Source organism: Saimiri boliviensis, chromosome 10 (genome assembly GCF_048565385.1).
Source record: "Saimiri boliviensis isolate mSaiBol1 chromosome 10, mSaiBol1.pri, whole genome shotgun sequence".
Lineage (NCBI taxonomy): Eukaryota > Metazoa > Chordata > Mammalia > Primates > Cebidae > Saimiri > Saimiri boliviensis.
In genome coordinates, this window is record NC_133458.1 from 67,517,958 (window position 1) to 67,541,493 (window position 23,536).

Genomic DNA, 23,536 nt, shown 5'->3' on the forward strand with positions numbered 1-23,536 from the left:
ACTTATACGCTGTTGGTGGGAGGGTAAATTAGTTCAATCATTGTGGAAAGCAGTATGCTGAATCCTAAAAGAGCTGAACCCAGAAATCCCATTACTGAGTAACATCCCTAAGGAATATAAATTGTTCTATCACAAGGACACATGCACACACATGTTCACTGCAGCACCATTCACAATAGCAAAGACATGGAATCATCCTAGTGCCCATCAATGGCAGATTGGATAAAGAACATGTGGCACATATACACTGTGGAATATTGTGCAGTCATAAAAGAGAACAAGTTCATGTTGTCCTTTGCAGGAACATGGATGGAGCTGGAGGTCATTATCTTTAGCAAACTAACGCAGAAATAGAAAACCAAACACTACATGTTCTCACTTATAAGTGGAGCTGAATGATGAAAACACATGGACACATTGGTGGGAGCAACACACACTGAGGCCTGTCAGGGACAGTGTGGTGGGAGGGAGAGGATCAGAAAAAATAACTATTAGGTACTAGGCTTAGTACCTGGATGATGAAATAATCTGTACAATAAATCCTGGTGACATGAGTTGACTTATATAACAAACCTACACATGTACCCCTGAACCTAAAAGTTTTTTAAAAATAAAGAACACTAGATTGTTCTAATAAAGAGCAGGAAAGAGAAAAAATAAGCTAAGAAAAGGCATAATAAACAGAAAAAAACAAAATATGGTAGAAAAAGTGTAGATATATCAGTAATCTCAGTAAATGTAAACAGGTTAAACTAGTGTGTTCAAAGATGGAGGCTTTGAGACTGTTTTTAGAAAATAAAATTCATCTGTGTGCAGTTTTTAAGAGAAATACCTAAAACACGATAATGTTTAATGGTTAAAAGGTATGGAAAAAGACAAAATAGGTAAAGACTGACATTGCCAGAAAAGTAATATTAAGACATAAAAGCTTAATTTGGAATAAAGAAGATCATGATTCAATGACCAAAAAGTAATTCACAGGAAATCAATAGCAATGCTGAGTGTACGTTCCTAACAAAACAGACTCCTAGCTTATCAAATAGATTGGACAAATCTACCTTAACAGAAGATGTTTTGCATGCCTCTTTCAGAACCTGATCAAATATTGATCAGAATATAGACATTTTAAACAACATAATTAACAAGCCGGATTAAAGGAGACCTATATGGGAACATGTATTCCTGAAATAGAGAATTTACATTATTTTCAAGCAACATCAAAAACACTGACCACGTATCAGACCACAAAAGAAGTCCTAAGGAATCAAGAACACAACCACATTTTCTTTCTACAATGCAATAATATTAGACATCATAAACAAACTACTGAAAACCAATGACAAAGAAAAAAGAATCAACACAGTCAGAGAAGACACATTAAAAACAGCAACGATAATTAGAGTAACTGTTGACATCAAAAGCAATGAAATCCAGAAGACAACGTAATGACAGCTTTTAAAAGCTCATCATCTAGACCAGACTCAGTGACTCACTCCCATAATCCCAGCACTTTGGGAGGCCAAGGAGGGAGGATCACTTGAGGTCAGGAGTTTGAGACCAGCCTGGCCAACATGGCGAAACCCTAACTCTACTAAAAATACAAAAAAATTAGCCAGGAGTGGTGGCATATTTCTGTAGTCCCAGCTACTTGGGATGCTGAGGCAAGAGAATCTATTGAACCTGGGAGGCAGAGGCTGTAGTGTGCCAATATCGTGCTACTGCACTCCAGCCAGGGTGACAGAGCGAGACTCTGTCTCAAAAAACAAACAAACAAAAATCTCATCATTTAGAATGTTATATCTAGTAAAATATTTGTAAATGTTAAAGTAAAATAAAAACATTCTCAAGCAGATAAAAGCTGAGAATATTTGCACCAGCAGAATTGACTTAAAAAAAAATGCTAAAGATTTTACATTTTAAAAAAGTTTAAATCTAAAAATGCTAAAATTTCTTCGAAGGGGAAATTATATCAATTGGAAATTCAGACCTATGGGAAAGACGGAGGAGCACTAAAAATTGTAAATATGTGGGTAATTATAAAATGCTGTTTTTTCTAAGTTTGTTAGTTAAAACAAACAATGTGTTACGGAGGGAGGTTATAATATAAGCAGTAGTAAAGTATGTGACAAAAATAGCACAAAGAAAAGGCCAAGGTATAAATACAATTGTACTGTGTTGCCAGGTACTTACATTATCCATGAAGTAGTACAATCTTAATTCAACGTAGATTGTGATAAGTTAATATTAATTCCTAGGAAAAGATATTAATAGGTATAGATAAGAAGCCAACAAAGAAAAGAGAATGAATACTAAAAATTACTTGATTCACACAACACACAAGAAAGACAAAAGAACAGAGAGGACAAATAAAAAACAAACAGAAAGGGGACAGACTTAAACTCATTCATATCAATAATTAGATGAAATGTGAATGAATTAACCATTCCAATTAATAGGCAGAGATTGTCAGACTGGAGAAAAAAAACAATAACAACGAAAACCCAACTATACGCTATTTACAGGAGAGATACTTTAAGCATAAAGACAGAAGTTGAAACTTAAAGGTGAGAAAACTACATATCATGAATGAACTAAATATAAGAAAGCCAATAAAACCAAATTAATATCAGACAAAATTGACTTCAAGACAAAGAGCGTTACCAGAGATAAGGAAGTCCAATTCATAATGATAAAAAGAACCAATTCATCCAGAGACCTAACAATCTTAGATATGCATGCATTTGCTAATTAAAGTATATATAACATTGAATGAATTGGCAAAGTTTTTCCCTGCTTTTTTTTGTGGGAGAGTTTCTATCCTTCCTGCTACTGTTATACACCCAGGAATGCTGTGATGATGGAGATGATTTAAATGATGTTTATACATAGTTAATTGTATATGCAATGTAGCTAAATGGTATGTTTCTTCCTGCCATGAAACTATATTTGGATTTCAGGTGATAATTGTTTGTTTCTTCTTAAATTTGAAAATAAAAATGTTACTGTTTTTAATGACTGTAATCCCTAGTTCATGGACCATATTTAGAGATCTCCTTTGCAGATTTCTCTAGTCAAGAGTTGTTGTCAGGCATGTGATCCAGAGCAACTTTATCTTACATAGGAGCTGGGTAAAATGAGGCTGAAACCTACTGGGCTGCATTCCCAGACTGTAAGGAATTCTAAATCACAGGATGAGACAGGAGGTCAGCAAAAAAAATACAGGCAACAAAGACCTTGCTAATAAAACAGGTTGCAGTAAAAGTGCTGGTCAAAACCCAGCAAAACCAAAATGGCAAAAAGACTGACCTCTGGTCATCCTCACTGCTACACTCCCACCAGCGCCATGACAGTTAACAAACGTCATGGCAACATCAGGAAGTTACTCTATAAGGTCTGAAGAGGAGAGGCATGAATAATCCACTCCTTGTTTAGTAGTCATCAAGAAATAATAAAAAAAAAATGGGCAACCAGAAGCCCTTGGGGCTGTTCTGTCTATGGAGTAGCCATTGTTTTTCTTTACTTTCTTAATAAACTTTTCACTTTGCACCTTGCATTTGCCCTGAATTCTTTTTGTCGCAAGATCTAAGAACCCTCTCTTGGGGTCTGGATCAGGACCCCTTACTGCAACTCTGTGACTTTAAAAATAAACTGGGTCAACAACCCAGTACAGTCTATGGTTGTGGCCATAATATACCCTGTGGTGGGATTATCGGTTATCACTTTGATGTTTCTTTCTGTGTATCAGACCACAGTTGGTCCATGCATTGCTAAAATCCTGACATTAAAGCAGATATAGCAATCAGTATGAAATTTTGATGCTCTACCATGGTAACAATCACACATGACAACACATCTGCTTTTCTACACCAATTTGCTTGCATAATTAGAATAGAAAAATCCAAAAGAACAAAATACTTAACATTTTCCCCTATGCTTTTATATTTTAAGAAATGTTTTCAGCAGGACTAGTTTGAGCTCTGAAAACCACCTTACCAGAACAGGAAATTTTTGAAAATAGTTTCCACCATCATTTGCTTGTTTGTTTGTTTTGTACTTTTGTTCCTTTTGATATGCAGCTCTGTGAATTTCAAAGCATATAGATATAAGTAATTACCACCATAAAAAGCACACATGCATCACACCCCAGAAAACTCCTCCATGCTGTCATGCGATAGTCACAACTTCCCCCTCTTCCAACCCCTGGCAACCACTGATCTGTTCTCCATCACTATAGTTTTGTCTTTTCAAGAATGTCATGTAAATGGGATTATAGTATAAATAACCTTTTGAAATGGTTTCTTTTACTCAGCATAATGTCTTTGAGATTCACCTAACTTGTTGAATATATCAACAGTCTATTCCTTCTTATTGCTGAGTAGTATTTCATTGCAGGGATGTGCCACAATTTGTTTAATCATTCACCTGCTGGGCAACAGAACATTTAGATGGTTTAACTCAGGCGTCCCCAAACTTTTTACACACGGGGCCAGTTCACTGTCCCTCAGACCATTGGAGGGCTGCCACATACTGTGCTCCTCTCACTGACCACCAATGAAAGAGGTGCCCCTTCCTGAAGTGCGGCAGGGGGGGCGGATAAATGGCCTCAGGGGGCCACATGTGGCCCGCGGGCCGTAGTTTGGGGATGCCTGGTTTAACTAGTAAAGCTACTATGAGCTTTCATATTCAGCTTTTTGTGGAAACATAAATTTTTATTTCTCTAGGATGAACATTCAGGATTGAGAGAGCAGGATCACTGATAAGCATAAGTTAACTTCATAGAAAACCACCAAACCACTTTCCAAAGTAGCTATATCATTTTGCATTTAGCCAGCAATGTATGAGAGTTTTAGTTTCTCTATATTTTGGTCAGCACTTGGTATTATTAGTATTTTTATTTTAGTTATTCTAGTAGGTATGTAGCAGTATTGAAATGTGGTTTTAATTTGCATTTCCATAATAGCTAATAATGTTGAATATCTTTTCATGTGCCTATTTGCCATACTTATATCCTCTTTGGTGAAGTGTCTGTTCAAGCCCTTTACCCATTTTTAAATGTTGTTGTGTTTTTATTGAGTTTTGAGAGTTCTTTATACATACTGGATACAAGACCTTTGGAAGATACATGATTTGCACTATTTCCTCCTACTCTGCAGTTTATTTTCTCATTCTTTTGATCATGTCCTTAACAGAGCAAAACCTTTTAATTTTGATGAGGACTAATTTATCAAATTTTTATTTTATGGATGGTATTTTTGGTGTTATTTCTAAAAGCTCATCATCTAACCCCAGGTCATAAAGATTCTCTCTCATGTTTTCTTCTTGAAGTTTTGTAGTTTCATGTTTTGTATTTAGAGCTAGGCTCCATTTTGAGTTAATCTTTGCATATAGTGTGAAATTTAGGTCAAATTCACATTTTTACATAAAAAGACAAATTGTTCCAAAACCATTGATTGAAAAGACTATTCTTTCTTTGTTGAATGGTTTTTGTCAATTGCCTCTGTCAGGGATCAAATGGCCATATTTGTATAAATCTCTTTATGGACCATATTTTGTTCTGATTCACTTGTCATCTCTTCACCAACTCCATTCCACTGTCTTGATTACTGTAACTTTATAGCAAGTCCTAAAAATTTTACTTATACTGAAAGAGCTCCAACATTACTCTTTTTTTCAAAATTATTTTAGCTCTTTTAATTTCTTTTCTCCCATATAAATTTTAGCACAAACTTGTTTATATCTACCAAAAAATTACTGGGATTTTTACTCGTATTGCTTAAAATTATAGCTCACTTTGGGAGAATTGGCATCTTTATTATGTTGTCTTCCAGACAATGAACACTGTATGTCCCTCCATTTATTTAGGGCAACCAGAAGCCCTTGGGGCTGTTCTGTCTATGGAGTAGCCATTGTTTTTCTTTACTTTCTTAATAAACTTCCTTTCACTTTGCACTTTGCATTTGCCCTGAATTCTTTCTGGTGCAAGATCTAAGAACCCTCTCTTGGGGTCTGGATCAGGACCCCTTACTGCGACATTGTGACTTTAAAAATAAACTGGGTCAACAACCCAGTAAAGTCTATGGTCGTGGCCACAATATACCCTGTGGTGGGGTTATGGTTATCACTTTGATGTTTCTTTCTTCTTTGATTTCTTTCATTAGCATTTTGTAATTGAACATATAGTAAATATAGCATGTTAGTTATGATTATTATATAGCTATAGTTGCTAGATTTATAACTTTTATTTTTAGAGCTATTACAAATGGTATATATTTTTAAATTTTAGTTTTCAATTTTCATTGCTTCTATATATAGAAATACATTGATATACATATATTGACCTTTTATTCCCACTATCTCTTTACAGAATCCATTAGAAAATACTTAATAGTTTCTCATGTTACTCACTCTCAACAGAGAAAGTAGAGCATTAGACCCCTGAGGCTAGGACACAGCATAGAGGCAGGACAGGAAGGAAGAATGGTGTATGTGGAACAACTAAGCTTTAGGTAAAATCAGACAGCTCTGGGAGCCTAGCCTGTCTTCTTAAATGTGTAACTTTGGGCAATACTTTTGCATAGGACTCGCCTACTCTAAGTTCTCAGCAAGCATTAGCTTTCCTTGATGAAGAGAAGATGGAAAAGCCTGAGCTGTCATTTTCAGATTTTTTTTTCCTTTTTAAGCACTGGAGTTCTTTCTTTAAACAACAGCCTATATGTAAAACTCATAAAAATGGAACTGCTCTAACAGAGTGGTAGTGTCCTAGCTGTACTGTGTGAGTTTACTTCTGGACCTTACCCTCTCTCTTCAGCAATGCCCACTATTGCCTAGAATATCAGGGAGCACTGTTTGAGAAAAAAATTGTTTGCAATATTGATATAGGAGAACCTGTGAAGTGGTCAGACTCCACAGGGTCAGAGAAGAGCAGTATGTACAGCCTTGTTACTCAAAGTATAGTTTCTGAACCATCAGCATCACCTGCATCCCAGGCTCATCTCAGACAAACTGATTGAGAATCTGCATACCTGTTGTAATCACTGAGTTGATCTGTGATCTGTGCACACCTTGGAGTTTCATAAGCTCTCGTACAATGTGAGGAGTAGAGAGAAAGCACATGATAGAGTCATCACAAAATGTGAGGCATACAAGAGAGTGTAAATAAATTTTGCTAAGGCTGCATTTCATCAATCCTCTTTAGAAATACAATAATTTGTGTGCTGTTATTAGCATTTCTCAGATGTCTTCAGGGAGTATGAGTTTAGTACAAGGATAACACGTTTTACTTATCTTTTTACTTTGACCCTTCAGATCCATTTTTGGATTTTTAATTTATCTTTTTATTATGTCAACAACCCCCACCATCATGAGGATTTGTGTCTTGTAATTATTTTTATTATGAAAAACAAACTTTCCAGCCACAAACAGAAAATCCATAATAATCTAACTCTATAATATGAGTTGTTAATAAAATATTAGCTATTTGCATAAAATGGTGCTACACAGAAATTATAAAACAAGACAGAGAATATCCAGGCAAGAATCTCTTCCACAAAAGTGGCTCTGCAGCTTTCCAATCTAACTCTGGTGTTCTTTTCGTAAATGATTGATTTTTCCACATCTGAATACTGATAAATCTATAATCAAGCTCTGATGTTAATATTGTGCCAGGATGAAAAACAGAATAATAATGACACAGCAGGGTTACAACATTGAAAGAGAAATTGGGAATTAAGTATATTGAAAAGGGGATTTATTATCTATTTCTTTTGTGATCTGACCTGGAGTCCAGAAATTATGGCATCCTTCCAGTCCCTTCATCTATAAAGTTTGGATGAGTTATGATTTTCAAACTATTCTATAGCTATGAAACCCTTTGGGCAAAGGAAATGGTACATGGCAGCTCTATGTGTGAAAGAAATGAAAATGGGACAGCAAGCTGATGTGGTGAGCCAGGTTTAAAGCTCACGGGCAAGTTTCTCAGGTGTTGCTGAGCTCTGAAACGGGGCAATGCTTGAAAAGCAGTTGATTTAAGACAGCTGGTATTTACCTAAATTATTTTATATTTATTCTTGATTTTTAAAAAATTACCGATTACAAGATAAGGGGACTCTCTGTTAAGGCAAGTGGGTCCTGGCTGTCACTAGATTGACATCAACTATATCAAATACCATTGGTTCTTTCTGAGCAAGACATTTGCCATTCTTCCTCTCCTTGCAGTTTCCACAGCAACTGTCCTAGCTCAGGCAAACACAATTCCTGCCTGGAAAATTAGAACAGCCTCCCAGATAATCTCCCCCTCCACCTCTAATTTTTGGGAGACAAAGCCAAGGTTCATACATACCAAACAGGTAGGACATCCTGTAGTTTGCTCATGGCTTTGTTATAAAGGCCCACTACTGTGGAGAGCAGAATTCAAAATCCCTTGTGTGCCATGAAGAGTTCTCTGCTATTTCATCTCTACTCAGCTTTCTCTTTTTCATTGCTCCCTTTGGCAAGCACTATAATCTAATCAACAGTAGTTATTCTCTCTTTCTAATCTGCCAGCTACCCAGTGCGTTTCTCTCACTACTCCCTTTGTCTATTACATCTTATCTTTTCTCTACGTTGTCTAAATAATACCCACCTTTCAAAGACTCAGTTCAAATGCCACCTCCTCCCTGAAGTCCTTCCTGAGTTTCTCTGTCCTTCCAAAGTTCTTCCCATCCCTGCCCCTCAAACTAATAATCACGCTATTACTATATATGTATGTATATATGTACACCCCACTCTGAGGAATTGTTCAGTTCCAGCTTGATTATAACTCCATACATCTAGTTCATTTTATATTATTATTGCTTTCATTGCCTCTCATATTGGCTCTTTAGAGGATGCATCATATCTTATTTAATTCTGTATATCTCATGTTGTGTAGCATACACCAGATACTCAGCAGATATTTGGTGAAAAATGATAGCCTGGCTTTTACAATATGATGATTGCCTCTCTGAGAAAATCCATTACAAAAACAATTGTATCAATAGGAAAAGGGGGTTACAGCTATTAAATTTAAATCCATAACAAAATTATTTTTAACATGAATTTCAAGAATCAGATTTTGAAATAACTCTACAAATATTTTGTTACTGTATGCAGATAAGTATTGAGTAAGCATAACTCACTAAAATAACTTGTTAAAATGCATTCTTCACTTGCATTTAACTCATTCATCAGGAGCTTCTTGATCTCCTTTATTACCCTTGATCCTGAACTTGGGCTTTTGCTTACAACACAGTTCCTCACTACTCACAGTGAACCAAATATAGGGAGGGTAGCTGAAAGAACAGGATAAAATAGAGAAATCAGTTACCCAAAATAATTATGAGTTTCTTTGCTTTGCATAGGAAATTTAAACTATGATATCATAGTCCCCCCTAAACAGGAAGTATTGAGAAAGAGAAATTTACCCCTGCTGACCTTATTTCCATTGGCATTTTGCCCTCTCTTCCCTTGGGTATTGTTGGGGGCCTCTCTCTTCACTCATCTATATCTCTCCTCCCAGTAGCAGAAAGAGTAGGGTGACTGGTCAGGGCTTACGTAGTGCATGGGCCATGGTTGCAGCTGTGAGCAGTCTGGGTACCACAGCTCTTCAGCTCCTTTTCACTCCCAGGCCCACAGCTAACTGGATAAATGAATTTGGAGCCTGCTTCTCAGATGGAGTCAACCTGTAAGGGAGATACTATGGTTTGGATTCAGGAGCGTATTAGAAAGATTTCATGCTGGCCTCAGTTTCAAGCTGTGTCCTCTAATCCAGACATTAGTAGACTCTGTATTTTCAGGGATGTGGGTATTTTCTCTACCCGTTGCAAGATCTATACTGGTTCCCTTTGGCCTGCTATCTTTATACCTATTCTCTAACAATCAGAGCATTGAAAGGAGGGGAGATGAATCTTAGGCCCTTCAGCCTCTGACACAAATACTCCCTTGCATTTGTGAAACATTTCATAATTTATAAAACATGTTTATTTCTAGTAGTTCGCTTGACTTTCACAGCCCTGAGAACTCCCTAGCCTTGCCCATGACCTTTTCAGTGGCAGAAGATCCAAGGCACTGATACCAGGAAAATGTTCTCTTTATCCATCCTGAAATTGGCCTTGGCAGTGACTTGAAGATTCTTTCTATCCTGTTTCTTGTGAGCTACGGCTGGGAATTTTCTTTAGCAACATCCTCAAGCAGAGCTTCCTATAAATTGGGGGACAAAGCCGCATAGAGTAAGATGCCCATAAAATGCATGTAAGATGAAGTGACAGGAAAAAGAAGTGTAACTTGTAGGTGATTAGCTTGGAAATCCAGCAGCCAGGGCAGAAATGCTGGACAAGAAAGAGGATTTGAAAAAGCAAATCCTCATTCCCTGATTCCTCTAACTTCCAGGTGATCAGGAGAATCTAATTTTAAAATCTGTAATAAACTATATCATATGCTGGTAGTAAGGAAGAGTTGAGGCTCCTGGAGTCTATTTGAAGAAGCTGATGATACCTACTGATACAGACACTGGAAAGCAGTTAAATATTTATGAACTTTAATCCATGTATGCCTAGTGTTCCATTCTTGGAACACTAAGCTTGTGGTATTTATATACAACTGCTCAAGGTCATCACCAAGGTCTGATTTTTCACACACAGAAAGTTGCATAAATGGAATTATGGAATCAACCATAAATGGGTTAATTCAAATAGGAACAAAACTGTCTCCTATTTTCTTAATCCTCCCCCAAGCTAATACATACTGCTGAGGCTACCCACGACAGAAACTTGAGCCAGTTTTCCATTTATTTTCCAAAGGCAAGGAGACCCCTTCTGAAATTGTTGCTTGGCAACCTGGAATTCAAATCTTCACCATTGGAGGCCGCTCATGTAATCTGTAGGCAAGACTCCAAAGTCTTGACTCACATGATCAATAGGTATCATCGTCCTCCTCAAATAGTCTTCTAGCTCTCCAGGTGCCTCACTCAACATTTCCTCACTACCAGAGTATACCACATTTTATTACAGATTTTAAAGCACATCAGTGAACACATGTCTTTTAAAGCTGGGCTCTTGAGCTCTGGCTGCTGTCCTTCTGGTGGGTTCCACTTGGCATGTTTTTCCTCTGTCTTCCAGGCTAGCATTTACCCGCATGGTTTTCCTGGGTTCCTCCTATGTGGATTTCTCATACAACACCTTAAGGAAGAAGAAAAGAAAATGAACACTTATTGAGCATATATCATTTTCCAGGTAGGATACCACATTTATCCTTACTCCTTATAGGAAGTCAAGGCATTACATGGCATCTCACATTTATAAAATGGTCTTCCTTTATAATTCATATAAATTATTACTTCATTGAATCTTCACAATGGTTCTGTTGTGAGAAGGGCATGATTCACATTTCAGAGCATGTGAAATACTGAGATCCAAAGAGGCTGATCAATACAAAGAGAGTTTTGAAAGAGCTAACACTTGCACCCAGATTAGTATCCATTCCAGCAAGTTCTGAAAGACTTACTTCCACATAAGACCCACTCTGAAGACATGCAAAGAATGTAGACTTCAGAATCATCCAGATGTGGCAGTTCAAATCCTGGCTCTGCTGTGTCCTAGCTCTGTGGCCTTGATCAAGTGTTTTAACCTCATGCAGCTCTGGTTTCTTTATCAAAAATGGAGAAAATAATGCCTATTTCATAAAATTGCTGCATGATTTAAATGAGACACATTTTGCCACATGCCTGGAGCTTAATAGTTTTCGACAAACACATGATCATTTCCTTTTATATTCATCTTCTAGAGCAGGTCATCATAAATGGAAGCACAGATAGGTGAAAGGTCCTGGGTCAGAATCTGGAATTATATAGTCAGCAATGTGAGTACATGTTTATCAAAAGGGGGAATACCCTTTAAAAGTTGAAAGATGCTCTTCCAGAATGTATGAATCTCAAAATGTGTAATTAACCATTTTACTGAGCATTTTCCTCATGCAAGACACCATGTTGGGTGCTGAAGAGGATATAAAAACATGGTCCTACCTTCAGAGAGTGATCTTTGGTCTGCGTTGAATGTCTATTCTTCTTCCAAAGACAACTGTAGAAGGAAGCACAGATTCTTAGGTTCTAGGCTACTCCTGTGTCTCTAAGCAAGTATTCCATCCTTATGTGGTTTCTTAATGAGTTTTCCTGCAACAACAGGGTCAAAGCAATAAAAGATAAAGCTTAAAAGTTAAAAGAAACCTTTACAATCTTCCATTAATGGTACCCCTGGCAGTCTCTCAGAAGCAGGGTTTGCTGGGTCTCTCTCAGCACTTGTCTTCTGGTCTTAGAGGTCAGCCAGACCTGCTTGTTTTAACATGGTTTTTTAAATTAGTGGGTCATGAAGTCAATTCAGTAAGTCTTGACAAGCATTTTTTAAATAAGAAAGACAAGACCAAATTAGAAAAAAATAAAAATGCCTTGTATTTATCCTCAGTAAACTTTTTTTTCAAGAAACATTAGCCTGTGGGTGACCAAAAATGTTTGAAAAACATGTTCTAAAAAACAAAGTGCCAGGAGTGTTTGTGGAATAAGTGGCAGATTTCAGTCTTTAGGTTTAAGTCTAGCGCTTTAGAAGCTGTTTTATTCTAGGCATTGCTATTAAAATTTATGTAGCTGACATTAGATAAATGGTCTTCTTTTCTGTTGGCTACCTGAACCAGTCAGGTAGATTTCCCCGATTTCATACTCATCTCTACCACCACCACAACCACCACCATCTCCTCCTATTTCCACAGGAGAATCTCTCTGGCAGGACCCCTAGATCTAGTCCTTTCTAGGCTGAAGCATCCTTGCTCTTGTTCTCTGCATCTCCTGAAAATGGATACAAAATGAGTCCATCACCGGAAATAACTTAATCTAACTCATGACTGCTCAGAAATCCATATAGAGTTCAAAAGGTAGGGCAGATTTTGTTGACATTCTTATTCTCCTCAAGCCACTTTCCGCTGTGTTTCTATGTTTCTGCCTTGTATGGATGCCTGGGAACACCTTCTTTCCTGGGATTCCCTCCTTTTCTTCTTGGATAATTCAGTTTTGTTCTGCCAATATGCCTTATACTCTAACCAGCCAGCCCCACAAGCTGTTACCATTCAGATCCAAATCAACAAATTTTTTTTCCACTTGGATCTTCTCATGCGTTAGAGTGGAATTCTCCGAAAGCTAAAACCTTTCTCTGGCTGATACTGCTCACTCCTCTAGACATAACTGTAAGACACTGCTATTTTTAAAAGGGTCAAAAGACATGAAGTGGACAGAGCACCCCATCCTGCCATACTTATCTTATCTCATTAGACTGGAGATGCGTTTTCTGCATCACAGGAGGTCCTCACATCGGAAAGTCTGTGAGCTGACAATGAAATGTCTAAAGAACCTGTGTTTTTATCCTACTGAATAATGTTTGAACCAAAAGATGCTTAAAACACAGATAAACATGAGTTTCCTCCCAATGTCCTATAGTTCTATAGTTGTTCAGAGCAGGAAGTGTTGGTGATGACTAGAATGACAACAGAAGCCTTTGTGGAGTAGATTAGACTTGAACTGAACCTGGATAGGTGGGCAGAAGCAATGTAAATAGAGCTTTGTATCCAAATAGGACAAATAAACATAGCAGAAAGGAATCAGAAAACCCTGTATGAATGAACGAACCAGGCTGGTGGGATGGAGAGATGGATTGGAACTGTGTAGTGAGGTAGCATAAAAATGCAGGTTAAGACCAGATCCTCAGGGAAATACTTCAATGCCAGTAAAAGAAGGGAAGCCTTGGTTTTTAGCAAATGAAAGCCTTGATTTTGTGCTAAGCTTTCTGAGCAAACCAAGGCAAATGAAGCCTTGGTTTTAGGGAGATTAACATTGTAGTTTCTGGAGCAGGATTTGGTACAAAGAGACATCCAGCAAAGATAGACCATAGAAGCAGCCACTACATTAGTTCAGACTTGAGGTAAACCAGGACACCAACCAGAGTGATGCAGTGGGAACTAAAAGGGAAGCATAAATACGAAGGCTTTTACAAGACAGTGTGCCATCAACCTGGGGCAGTCTGATCAGCCACATTTTATTTACGTGTTCCATCTTGAACCAGTTAATTTGTCCTTCAGATGTATTTTTCCTGAATATGTAAATTCTCATTAAGATACATGCCATATGCCTCCTTTGAAGCTAAGTCAGACCCCACCTAACGCTGGCCTTTACCTCTTTTTTCTCATTGGGTAATCAGCTCACTGAAGCAGATGTTACTTCCCGACTCCAGAGATGCCAAAGCCTCAGAAAGAAATGGATTATAGAACTGGGGTCTGCACTCAGCATGATCCAAATATGGAAATCAAACTGAGGCCTTCTTAGGCTCTGTGCCTGGCAGTAAGAATGAAAAAGGGCTTAATGTTGGGCCTCAAAAGACACTGTGGTTACCCGGGCTTAGTGGGCACATTTACTTGCCCACAGAAGGTCTTGCCAATTAACACTAATGGTGTGCTTTCAATTTACCTTCATGGATTTATTTGACAAGTATTTACTGGCTGTGTACCAGGCGCCAAATAAGGCAGTGGGCATAAAAAGATGCAAAGGGCCCAGTCCTTGCCTTTGATAGAGTTTCCTGCTGCATGGGGGGAGACAGACCTATAAACAAGTAAACAGTATTACAGTGGAGTGCTCTGCCCTCTACTTGCCCTCTGAACACCCAAAATTGTAATAATTGGATGCTGGAGAGAGAGAGAGTTTGGGATTAAGGTCTTCACATTGCATACTTTTCAATAATCACTTAAAAGGTCAAGAAGCCACATATAAATACCTTACACTAAGCATTTTTACTGAATAGAAGCAAAAATGAAAACCAGCTGGGCATGGTAGCTCATGCCTGTAATCCCAGCTGAGGTGGGTGGATCACCTGAGGTCAGGAGTTTGAAACCAGTCTGGCCAACATGGTAAAACCCTGTCTCTACTAAAAACACAAAAATTAGCCAGGCATAGTGGTGTGAACCCGGAGTCCCAGCTTGTCGGGAGGCTGTGGCAAGAGAATTTATTGAACCCAGGAAGCGGAGCTTGCAGTGAGCCGTGATCGAGCCACTGCACTCCAACCTGGGCAACAGAACAAGACTCTGTCCCATAAAAACAAAAAAATAAAAAACAAACAAAAAAAGAAAAGAAGGAAAACTGAAATCAGCAAGTCCTCAGTAAAGTCTGCTGGGAGGTTTCCCCAGCATGATTTTGCCTTAGGTCTTTATTCGACTGGTGTGGTTACACTGCCTAACGTTCCTTATTTTTCAGAAGCCTTGAACTTCATGAACTTCCCTATTCTCAGTTCCTAGAGTGAGTCAGACTGCCCATGCTTAGTAGTGGAGAATTCCAACAGTCAGCAATAGGTACAGTGGGAACTGGAAGTAAGACAGCCTGAGCTCTTAGTGAAATCCTTATACAGGAGTTGTGAAAGTATAGTCTAGTGGGGTTTTGCTCTGGGAAGTTTAGGAGAAATGAATAGCTTGTTTGTGAACATTTAATCTGCTCTGTGAATTATAATCATTTCTTTACAGTCAGAATCCTGTCCCTCAATAGGTATTTCTTCCCAGGGACCACAACAGAAGTAAATCTTTGGAAAAGGTCAGCCCAGGATCACCAAGTAAAGCATAGATTTTGTTGTTAGTCATTTAATTTATGCTCATCTGTAACGAACTGTTTGTCTTTGCTAAGAATTAAAGCCATATATCATTACGAGTCTTTCCTTTTGTTTTACAGTATTTTTTTTTTTTTCAGTTAAAATGAGGTGCTTTCTAGTGCTGAAGGATATGCAAAGTTGAGGCTAGAGAGGGCTAACAAAATGGATGTGGACTGGAAGCAAATGCTGTAATTATTTTGGCTGTAAGGATTATTTTAAACCTTAGGAAGAAAGGAAGGTATTGAGAACTTTTTTTTGCTGTTTGTTTGTTTTAATAGAAACTGTAGATAGCATGTCTCTAAATAGTTTTAGGCTAGTTTCCTTGAAAAGTATACTGCCTCCTTTCCTTTCTCATATCCTTGTTAGGTTTTGCTAAATAATAATGTGAAGGGCCAAAAAAGCTTTTAAAGCTGATTTCCTTAAGTTTGTAATTCCTTGCCAGGAACTAGAGGTCTGATTATCCATGCCCTCTTCAGTCTCCTGGCTATTTATGAAAATATAAAATAAAACAAATTCACATGCCTCTCCTCCCAAAACACACACACACACACACACACACACACACACACACACAGAGAGAGAGAGAGAGAGAGAGAGAGAGAGAGAGAGAGAAAGAGAGAGAGCATGAGAGAGCCTAGTGCAAGACAGCACCACAGAAAAACATTTTACCTTGATTGCACTAAAACTGGAAGTATTTAGAGGAATAATAAATCCTATTAGATTATTTTCTTGTCCTCAAAGAGAGGTGCCTGCTGATCAACAGCCCTTTACAGAGAGTTAAGTCACACCTCGTCATTGGGCCTGCTGGAGACAGGAGCTGGATCTCGGGCGCCAGCCAAAATCTGCCCATGGAGACTGGAAACGCTGAGGTGAAATCACAGGGCTTTTGTGTTCTGTGCTTTTTAAGTGAACGTAAATAATTCAACAGCTGTGTTTCACTCCAGTGGAGTCCCCCAAATATTCACCCACTCCATAATTCATTTAAAGGGGTACATACCTAAGTAATTAGTGAATTATCCACTTCAGCTTGTGTAGCCAGGTGCCAGAGGTGGTCTTACGCAGGTGATTACTTAATATGCTGAGTTGAGGCAACAATCTAGTTTCAGGTGATTACTTAATATGCTGAGTTGAGGCAACAATCTAGTTTCTCTTCTTGCTGATCTTACGACTTTTTCTCTGTTAATCAAAAGATCCCAGATAATTGTATGAACCACCAAGGCACTGGAAAACATCAGTACAACACATGTTGAGCCTAAGATGCCCAAGCTCTAAATTATTTTCTAGTAATAGTGTTTCTACCTAGTTGAACATATTAAAGCATAATGTACTAGCCTTCCAATAAGTCTAATCTGGCTCTTCCTGGGAGAGGGAGAGAGAGAGAGAGGAGGAGAGTGAGAGTGAGAGCGTGAGAGAGAGAGAGAGAGAGAGAGAGAGAGAGAGAGAGAGAACACCATTCTCTTTATTCAAATACAAATGGCTTCATTTACTTTCACATTCCTTGGAGTTCTACTCAAGTCAAGTAAAGGGAAGGTTAAAGACTCACTCATTCAGGCCCAGTGTGGTGGCTCTTGCCTATAATCCCAGTACTTTAGGAGGCAGAGGCAGAAGGATTGATTAAGGGCCAGAGTTCGAGACCAGCCTAGCCAACACGGTGAAACCCCATCTCTACTAAAATAGCTCGATGTGGTGGTGCAAACTTGTAGTCCCAGCTACTCTGGAGGCATGAGAATTGCTTGAATCCAGGAGGTGGAGGCTGCATTGAGCTAAGATTGCACCACCACACTCCAGCCTGGGTGACAGAGCGAGACTCTGTTGCAAACAAACAAACAAAAACAACTCATTCAATAAATATTTTGGGGGTACCTACAACATTTAAGCCATTACAAGTTGTGGTGGAACAAGACAAATGCAGCACTTGGCCTCACAGACTTCCACAATCTGTGTTGTTCACCCAGTGGAAGGGCTAGATTCAAATTATGCACAAGGAATTATAACGAAATGAGGTATGCACTAAAAAAGGTGACCCAGAAAGTAAAGGGCCTGGGAATGCAATGTGAAGAACATTTTAAAGAAATTGGAAAGTTTAGGGATGTTGTAGATATTATTCTCTGTGGTTCAAGAGGATACAACCAAGACAAAAAGGTGGTGAATGTCAGTTCAATATAGAAATGGTATAACAACTAGAGCCATCCCAAACCAGCATAAACTGCTTTGAAAGGTGGCAAGAGTCCTACTCCTGTGTTCAAGCAGCCACCATCTCAGGCATCACTACTCAGTGGTCTTATGGAGACATTTTTATTTTTCGAGTCCTGCTCTCTCACCCAGGCTAGAGTGCAGTGGCATAATCATAGCTCACTGTAACCTTGAACTCCTGGGCTCAAGCCATCTTGGCCTCCCAACGGGCTGGGATTATAGGTGCGAGCCCCTGCTACCAGTCAATGTGGAGACATTTTTCATTAGGCAAATGTTTGCATCAGATGATGTCTAATGAACCTTCCAGTTTTGTGATTCTAAAGTTCTATACACCTGATGGCCAGTGACCACAGAAGTTACCAACTCCATTAAGTAACTCATTCTCCAACCTGAACATCCTAAATCCAGTCAAGCAGAGGACTGGAAGAGACTTTATTCCAGGTGGAACAATGTAATATAGCAATAGAAACTTCTCTCTCTCTTCTTACCTTCGTCTTAACACAGAATCACTCTTAAAGATCATGTTTCTGGAGAGAAGGTCACTGACCACCAGTTTTATGGAAGGGGTTTTCAAAGTTGAATAGTAATTTGTTCAAAGATACATAGTTTGTTGATGGCAGAGCCCAAACAGTAAGTTCCACCGTTTGAGTTCAGTTCCTTATCTATGACAGATAGAACATAAATGGTAGAATTTAAATCATGCTCTGAAGAGCAAAACAACGGGAATATTTGACTGTGTCTGAGTCACATGCTGAGCCTATGACATGGATTCATTTAGTCCAATTTCCAGTACTTGTTTAATTCTAGAGTGTTCCAGCTGCAGTTTTTGGAATTGCCTAGACAAAAGATTCTAAGCAGAAAAACCCTAACCTTCTTTCCCTCCATGTGCAACTCTTCTTTTTCCTCCTTTCTTCCAAATCCAACTTTGACATTCCATGACTATTTATATAATCAGACACTTTGTTTCAGAAAGAGTACAACAATGCCTTTATAAAGAAATACTCTGCAAATGCTCAAAATCTCAAAACATTGTTCAAATCTCTATTCTCCCCCCACTCTCTTTTTAACGAAAAGAACAATTAAAAGAGATTTTAGGGGGAGGATCTGGCACACAACGCCATTAACCACCTTTCAGGGTATTTTCTTTGGAGAATATGATTACAGCTGTTCAAACTTTAAATTATTTACACTGAGCAAAAACTTTGATTTCTAAAAGTTGTATGACTTTATATAAACTAAAAAATGGCAAATAATCAAAACTTGGCATTTTTCACGGACACATCTTGTCCATGGGCTGTAGCCTCTGAAGGGTGCTTGCTGGGGCCTTGGGTTGCTGGGAAATGATAAACGAAGACTGAAGAACAAGAATTTTGCCTAGTGAGTCATATTGGGTTGCAGCTGAGTTTGAAAACAGCAGGTCGTCATCAGAAAGGTTTATGTGAAATCTAATGAATCAGAAAGAGAAAGCGAGGGGAAATGGTTTCTTTTCATACAGGGCCAGATTCTCATCTGATGTAAGTCTTGGAGAATTAGCCGACATATGGAAATTATCCCCATGTGGTCATATGGGATAGCAGTATGAGGAATCGTTAAAGGAACAGGAATATTTAGCGTTGAAAAGAGAGAAGATCTGGGTGGGTCAGATTCCTCTTTTCAAATATTTGGGAGGTTAGCATGTGAAGAAGGAAGTATTGTGTGCTGCTCTCAAGGGCAAAACAGGGTCAATGGATAGACATTGGAAAGACAGGCTGTGGTTTAGTATTCTCCTGTTTCCACTAGGGCCTCAGAGCACGGCTGTTTCCTCACAGCAAGATAGGCTCCTGTGAGGGGACAGAAAACTGTTTGTGGAGCTCCCCCTGACCCGCCCCACCGGCAACTGAGACGGGTGTTGAGGAGACTGACCCAGCTCTTGGACTGACGACAGTAGAGTTTCAGCCTACCAGGCATGGCTTGACTCCAAAGGCAACATCCACACTCAGTTGAGGCAAGCAGGCAGCAAGGAGAATGGAAGGCACTTGGGCTTTAGAATTAGGAAGGTCTAAGTTGAAACCCTGGCCCTGTCATTTACTGTCTGTGTAAACTTGGGAGAGTTGCTTGGCTCCTCTGAGCTGCTGTTTCCTGATCGGTACAACAGGGATAACCTCACCTGTCCTGTTGGACATCTGTTGTTACTGTCTACTCAGCATTTCCTCGTCCTACTTTAGTAAACGTCCCTTGATTTCTCCCAAGTCAAATAGAGCCCCAGTGTCAATCAAGGTGAATTATCTGCCACGGGCAGTCAAGCTTTACCTCCCTGGGATTTTAATATAGAGCAGAGTGACCCAAGGATGAAAAGCAGTTGAAGTTTATTCCTTCTGAGGATGGCATTATAAAGAGGTGTCCATAAATTACATCACTTCCTGTGACCTGAATTTCCTGAGTTACCAAGTTGCTGTCTCCTTCTTGGGGCCTAGTTGTTCAGCTTCTTTAATTCTATGAGCTTCCTCATTTTTTTTCCAATAGACTGTGTTTTTTGCTTAAGTTAGCTGAATCAATTTCTCTGGTTTGCAAAAACAAAATAACTGCATCCATACCCCTACTTTAATAGGATCACTTTGAAGATTAAATGAGAAAATATACATAACCAGCTGATACAGCCCTAATGCCTGGCACATAATGTGTGCTCAATAAATGGTAGCTTTTTTGACTATTGGGTACTGGGGGCCCAAGATGAGGGAAGAACAGTTCTAACAGGTGGATTCCGAAGTTCAGCTAGACACACCATCTGGGATATCTATTCTCAAATATTAGGCCCCAGCAACTGTCTGGTGTAAAGAACTCATTGACCACTAAAGTTGGCCTGACCATGAGATTGGGTGGGACTTTCTAACTCTGGAAGTGATCGAGCTTAGATTCAAGGCCCCATCAGAAGGCCATAGAGAAGCTCCAATATTGAGACTGAGGCCTTTATGGTTTCTTCCAACTCTCTGTGATTCCAGGTAAGGGATACTCTTACTGCAGTAAGCCAGGGTGCAGGGACAGGAGCCTCAGGTCACCCTAGCAGCCAGGACACACTTTTAAGTCCTGATTTTGCTTGATCCCTTGCCATCTGGCACTGTTAATCATCTCTCTTTCCGAGCTTTTCTGTGCCACCCTTCCTTGCTGATTTTCCTCCTATCTCATTTACAGTGCTTTTTCATGTGATGTTCCCTCTGCTCTGAATGCCTTTCTTTACTTCAACCTATTTGTCTTTCAAGATTCAGCTTAAGGTCTCAATCTATCCTGAAGCCTTCCCTCTCACCCTGGTGGCCCCAGTCTCCCTTCCTATTCCCCTCCCCAGTGGGCTTCAGTACCCTCTGTTCCAGTAGTTAACACACTGGGTTTTCATAGATAATTCCCACCTCATCCTACCTGCAGGAAAAAGATCTTACACTATACTTTTGGGTCTTATTAGGGTCAGGATGTGTTTGTGTTCCCTGCCTTTTTTTTTTTTTTTTTTTTTTTTTTTTTTTTTTTAGAGAGAGAAGGTCTTACTCTGTCACCCAGGCTGTAGTGCAGTGGCATGATCTTGTCTCACTACAGCCTTGACCTCCTGGGCTGAAGCAATCCACCCACTTCAGCCTCTCAGGTAGCTGGGACTACAGACACACACCTCCACACCCAACTAATTTCTTTTCTTTTTTTTTTTTTTCTAGAGATGTGCTTTCACCATGTGGCCCAGGCTGGTTTTGAACTCCTAACCTCAAGTGATTCACCCTCTTTGGCCTCCCAAAGTGCTGGGATTAAAGGTGTGTGCCACCATGCACAGCGCCAGTTATTCTTATAGCTGGAGATCCAATTAATGCAACTGTACCGAAATGGGGCATGTCAAATACTTTTTAACTATTCCAACTTACCTGACTTTACTGCCCAGGAACACAGTCAGGACCTAGATAGTGATTCAACATGAGCGACTAGTGAGATGACAGGTGAACCAGATTAACTATTTCAGGCCAGCACTTTAATTTCCTGCCCTAGGTATTTCTATCCCTAAATAATTTTCAGCATGTTTCCCCCAGAATCAGAGATTACAGGATAGTTCATGTAAAGTACATTTTAATGTGCCTATCCCCTTCTTACACAAACTGTCTCAAGTCAAAACTTTTGCCATTTGAGCCCAAGGAGAACAGAACATATTACCTAATTATTTTGCCTCCATTAGTTAAGGGATTCATAAAATGATTAGCTGCTTTCATCTCTGCAGGCCATAATTTTATGCCAAACTTTAAAACAAAGCCAAAAGCAAAACTCCCACTAGCGCTGCTTTATTCAATCCTGGTTTGTTTTCTTGGTTATTTGGGAGCCTCCCTACTGATGAAGAATGTGACGGTTTCTCACCATAATGTGCACCAAACCCAGAAACATTTAGAAGACTTGTAATTACTCTTACTAGTTAAATTAATCTTAGATCTTACATTAGAGAAAAATGTGCTTCTCCTTATCCTCTGAATTAGGAGCTCCCAGGATAAGGGCTGCGGTATAGGGAGAGGTTGGGACATTAGTGTCTCCTTACCTGTCATCCCAAGCTTCAATCTTGCCCACGCCTCAGAGAAGGAGCAGGGTGAAGCAGGCACTGGCCTGCCCACCAGGGCACATTCAGATGGTGGGAAGGAAGGTCTTCCTGCCTGGGCTACCCACCCTTAGCAATAGTTCTGGGCATCAAGGGAAAAGGAGAGGAGTGTTCACATTTCTTCCATAAAACAGACCTGCTGTGGGTTCCTGAGAACTGCAGGATTTCATCTCCATCCCATGAGTTATGACACCTGCAGCAGCCAAGCAGCTATTTGCCAGAAGGAAGCCAGGCTGTTTTGCTAGGATGAGAGAAGACTTGGAGATAGCTTATAAAATGGAAAGACACATGGGAGTTGCCTTCAAAAGAGATTAGGCCTCCATGGTCATATGAGGCAAAACTCCAGGGTAGATCTATTTCCACTCGATGTGGTAGATATCTTTCTGTCCAAAAGAGCTGTTCAAAGAGGAAAAGGGCTGTCTCAGAAGGGACTGTGCTCTCTCTCCCTGAAGAACTTTAATCAGACACTGAGAGCCCACTTCATGAAGAAGTAGAGGAGAGGCCATAGGAACCCGAGGATGACTGGGCTACAAGACCATAGAGATTCCTTTCTTCCTCAAAAATGTAAGAAAACACAGTCTTGGAGCCTGTCAGAGAAGGAGAAGGATAAATTCCCTTTTGCTTAAAATAGGTTTGTGGGATCTTCATGAGTGTATTAGGGAACATCAATCAGAGTGATTTTGATTATTAACCAAAGAGAGCTCGCTCAATGAAAAACACACACGTTGCCAGAGTAAGCTGGCAGGAGTCCGAGATACAATCCCAGATTCACAGTGCATTCGACACATACTAGACAGCATCTAGAACTGTTTTCATTAGGTATTCTGAATTGCCTTCTATGCACAGAGCACTGTTGTAGGTATTGGAAGAGTTACAAGATGTTTATGGCCCAAAGAACGTGTAATGTATATGGAGAAAGACATTTTTGGTGGATTTTACTTTCACACAACATTTTAGTTGATTATAGCAACTCATAAAAATACTTGGCTTCACTCCACTGATCTCTTTCTTCTTATGTCCATACTGCTTTATTGATAACTTGGCCTCCACTTCCCCACAGACTGGTACAGAGGGC

General features: G+C 39.4%; 1 protein-coding gene across 9 annotated transcripts in view; it reads right to left on the minus strand.

Moving 5' to 3' along the window:
- The window catches only part of MTERF1 (mitochondrial transcription termination factor 1), a 491,946-nt gene that overhangs the window by 38,309 nt on the left and 430,101 nt on the right, over positions 1-23,536 (minus strand). For 8 of the 9 annotated variants that reach the window (XR_012512108.1, XR_012512106.1, XR_012512107.1 and 5 more), the window contains 5 exons: positions 16,678-16,856; positions 12,035-12,181; positions 7,023-11,192; positions 3,994-4,078; positions 2,191-2,251 (listed from right to left, as the gene is read on the minus strand). The gene's annotated coding sequence lies outside the window, so the exon portion shown is untranslated. The remainder of the gene's footprint in view (positions 1-2,190; positions 2,252-3,993; positions 4,079-7,022; positions 11,193-12,034; positions 12,182-16,677; positions 16,857-23,536) is intronic. The other variant, XR_012512105.1, reaches the window with a different exon arrangement.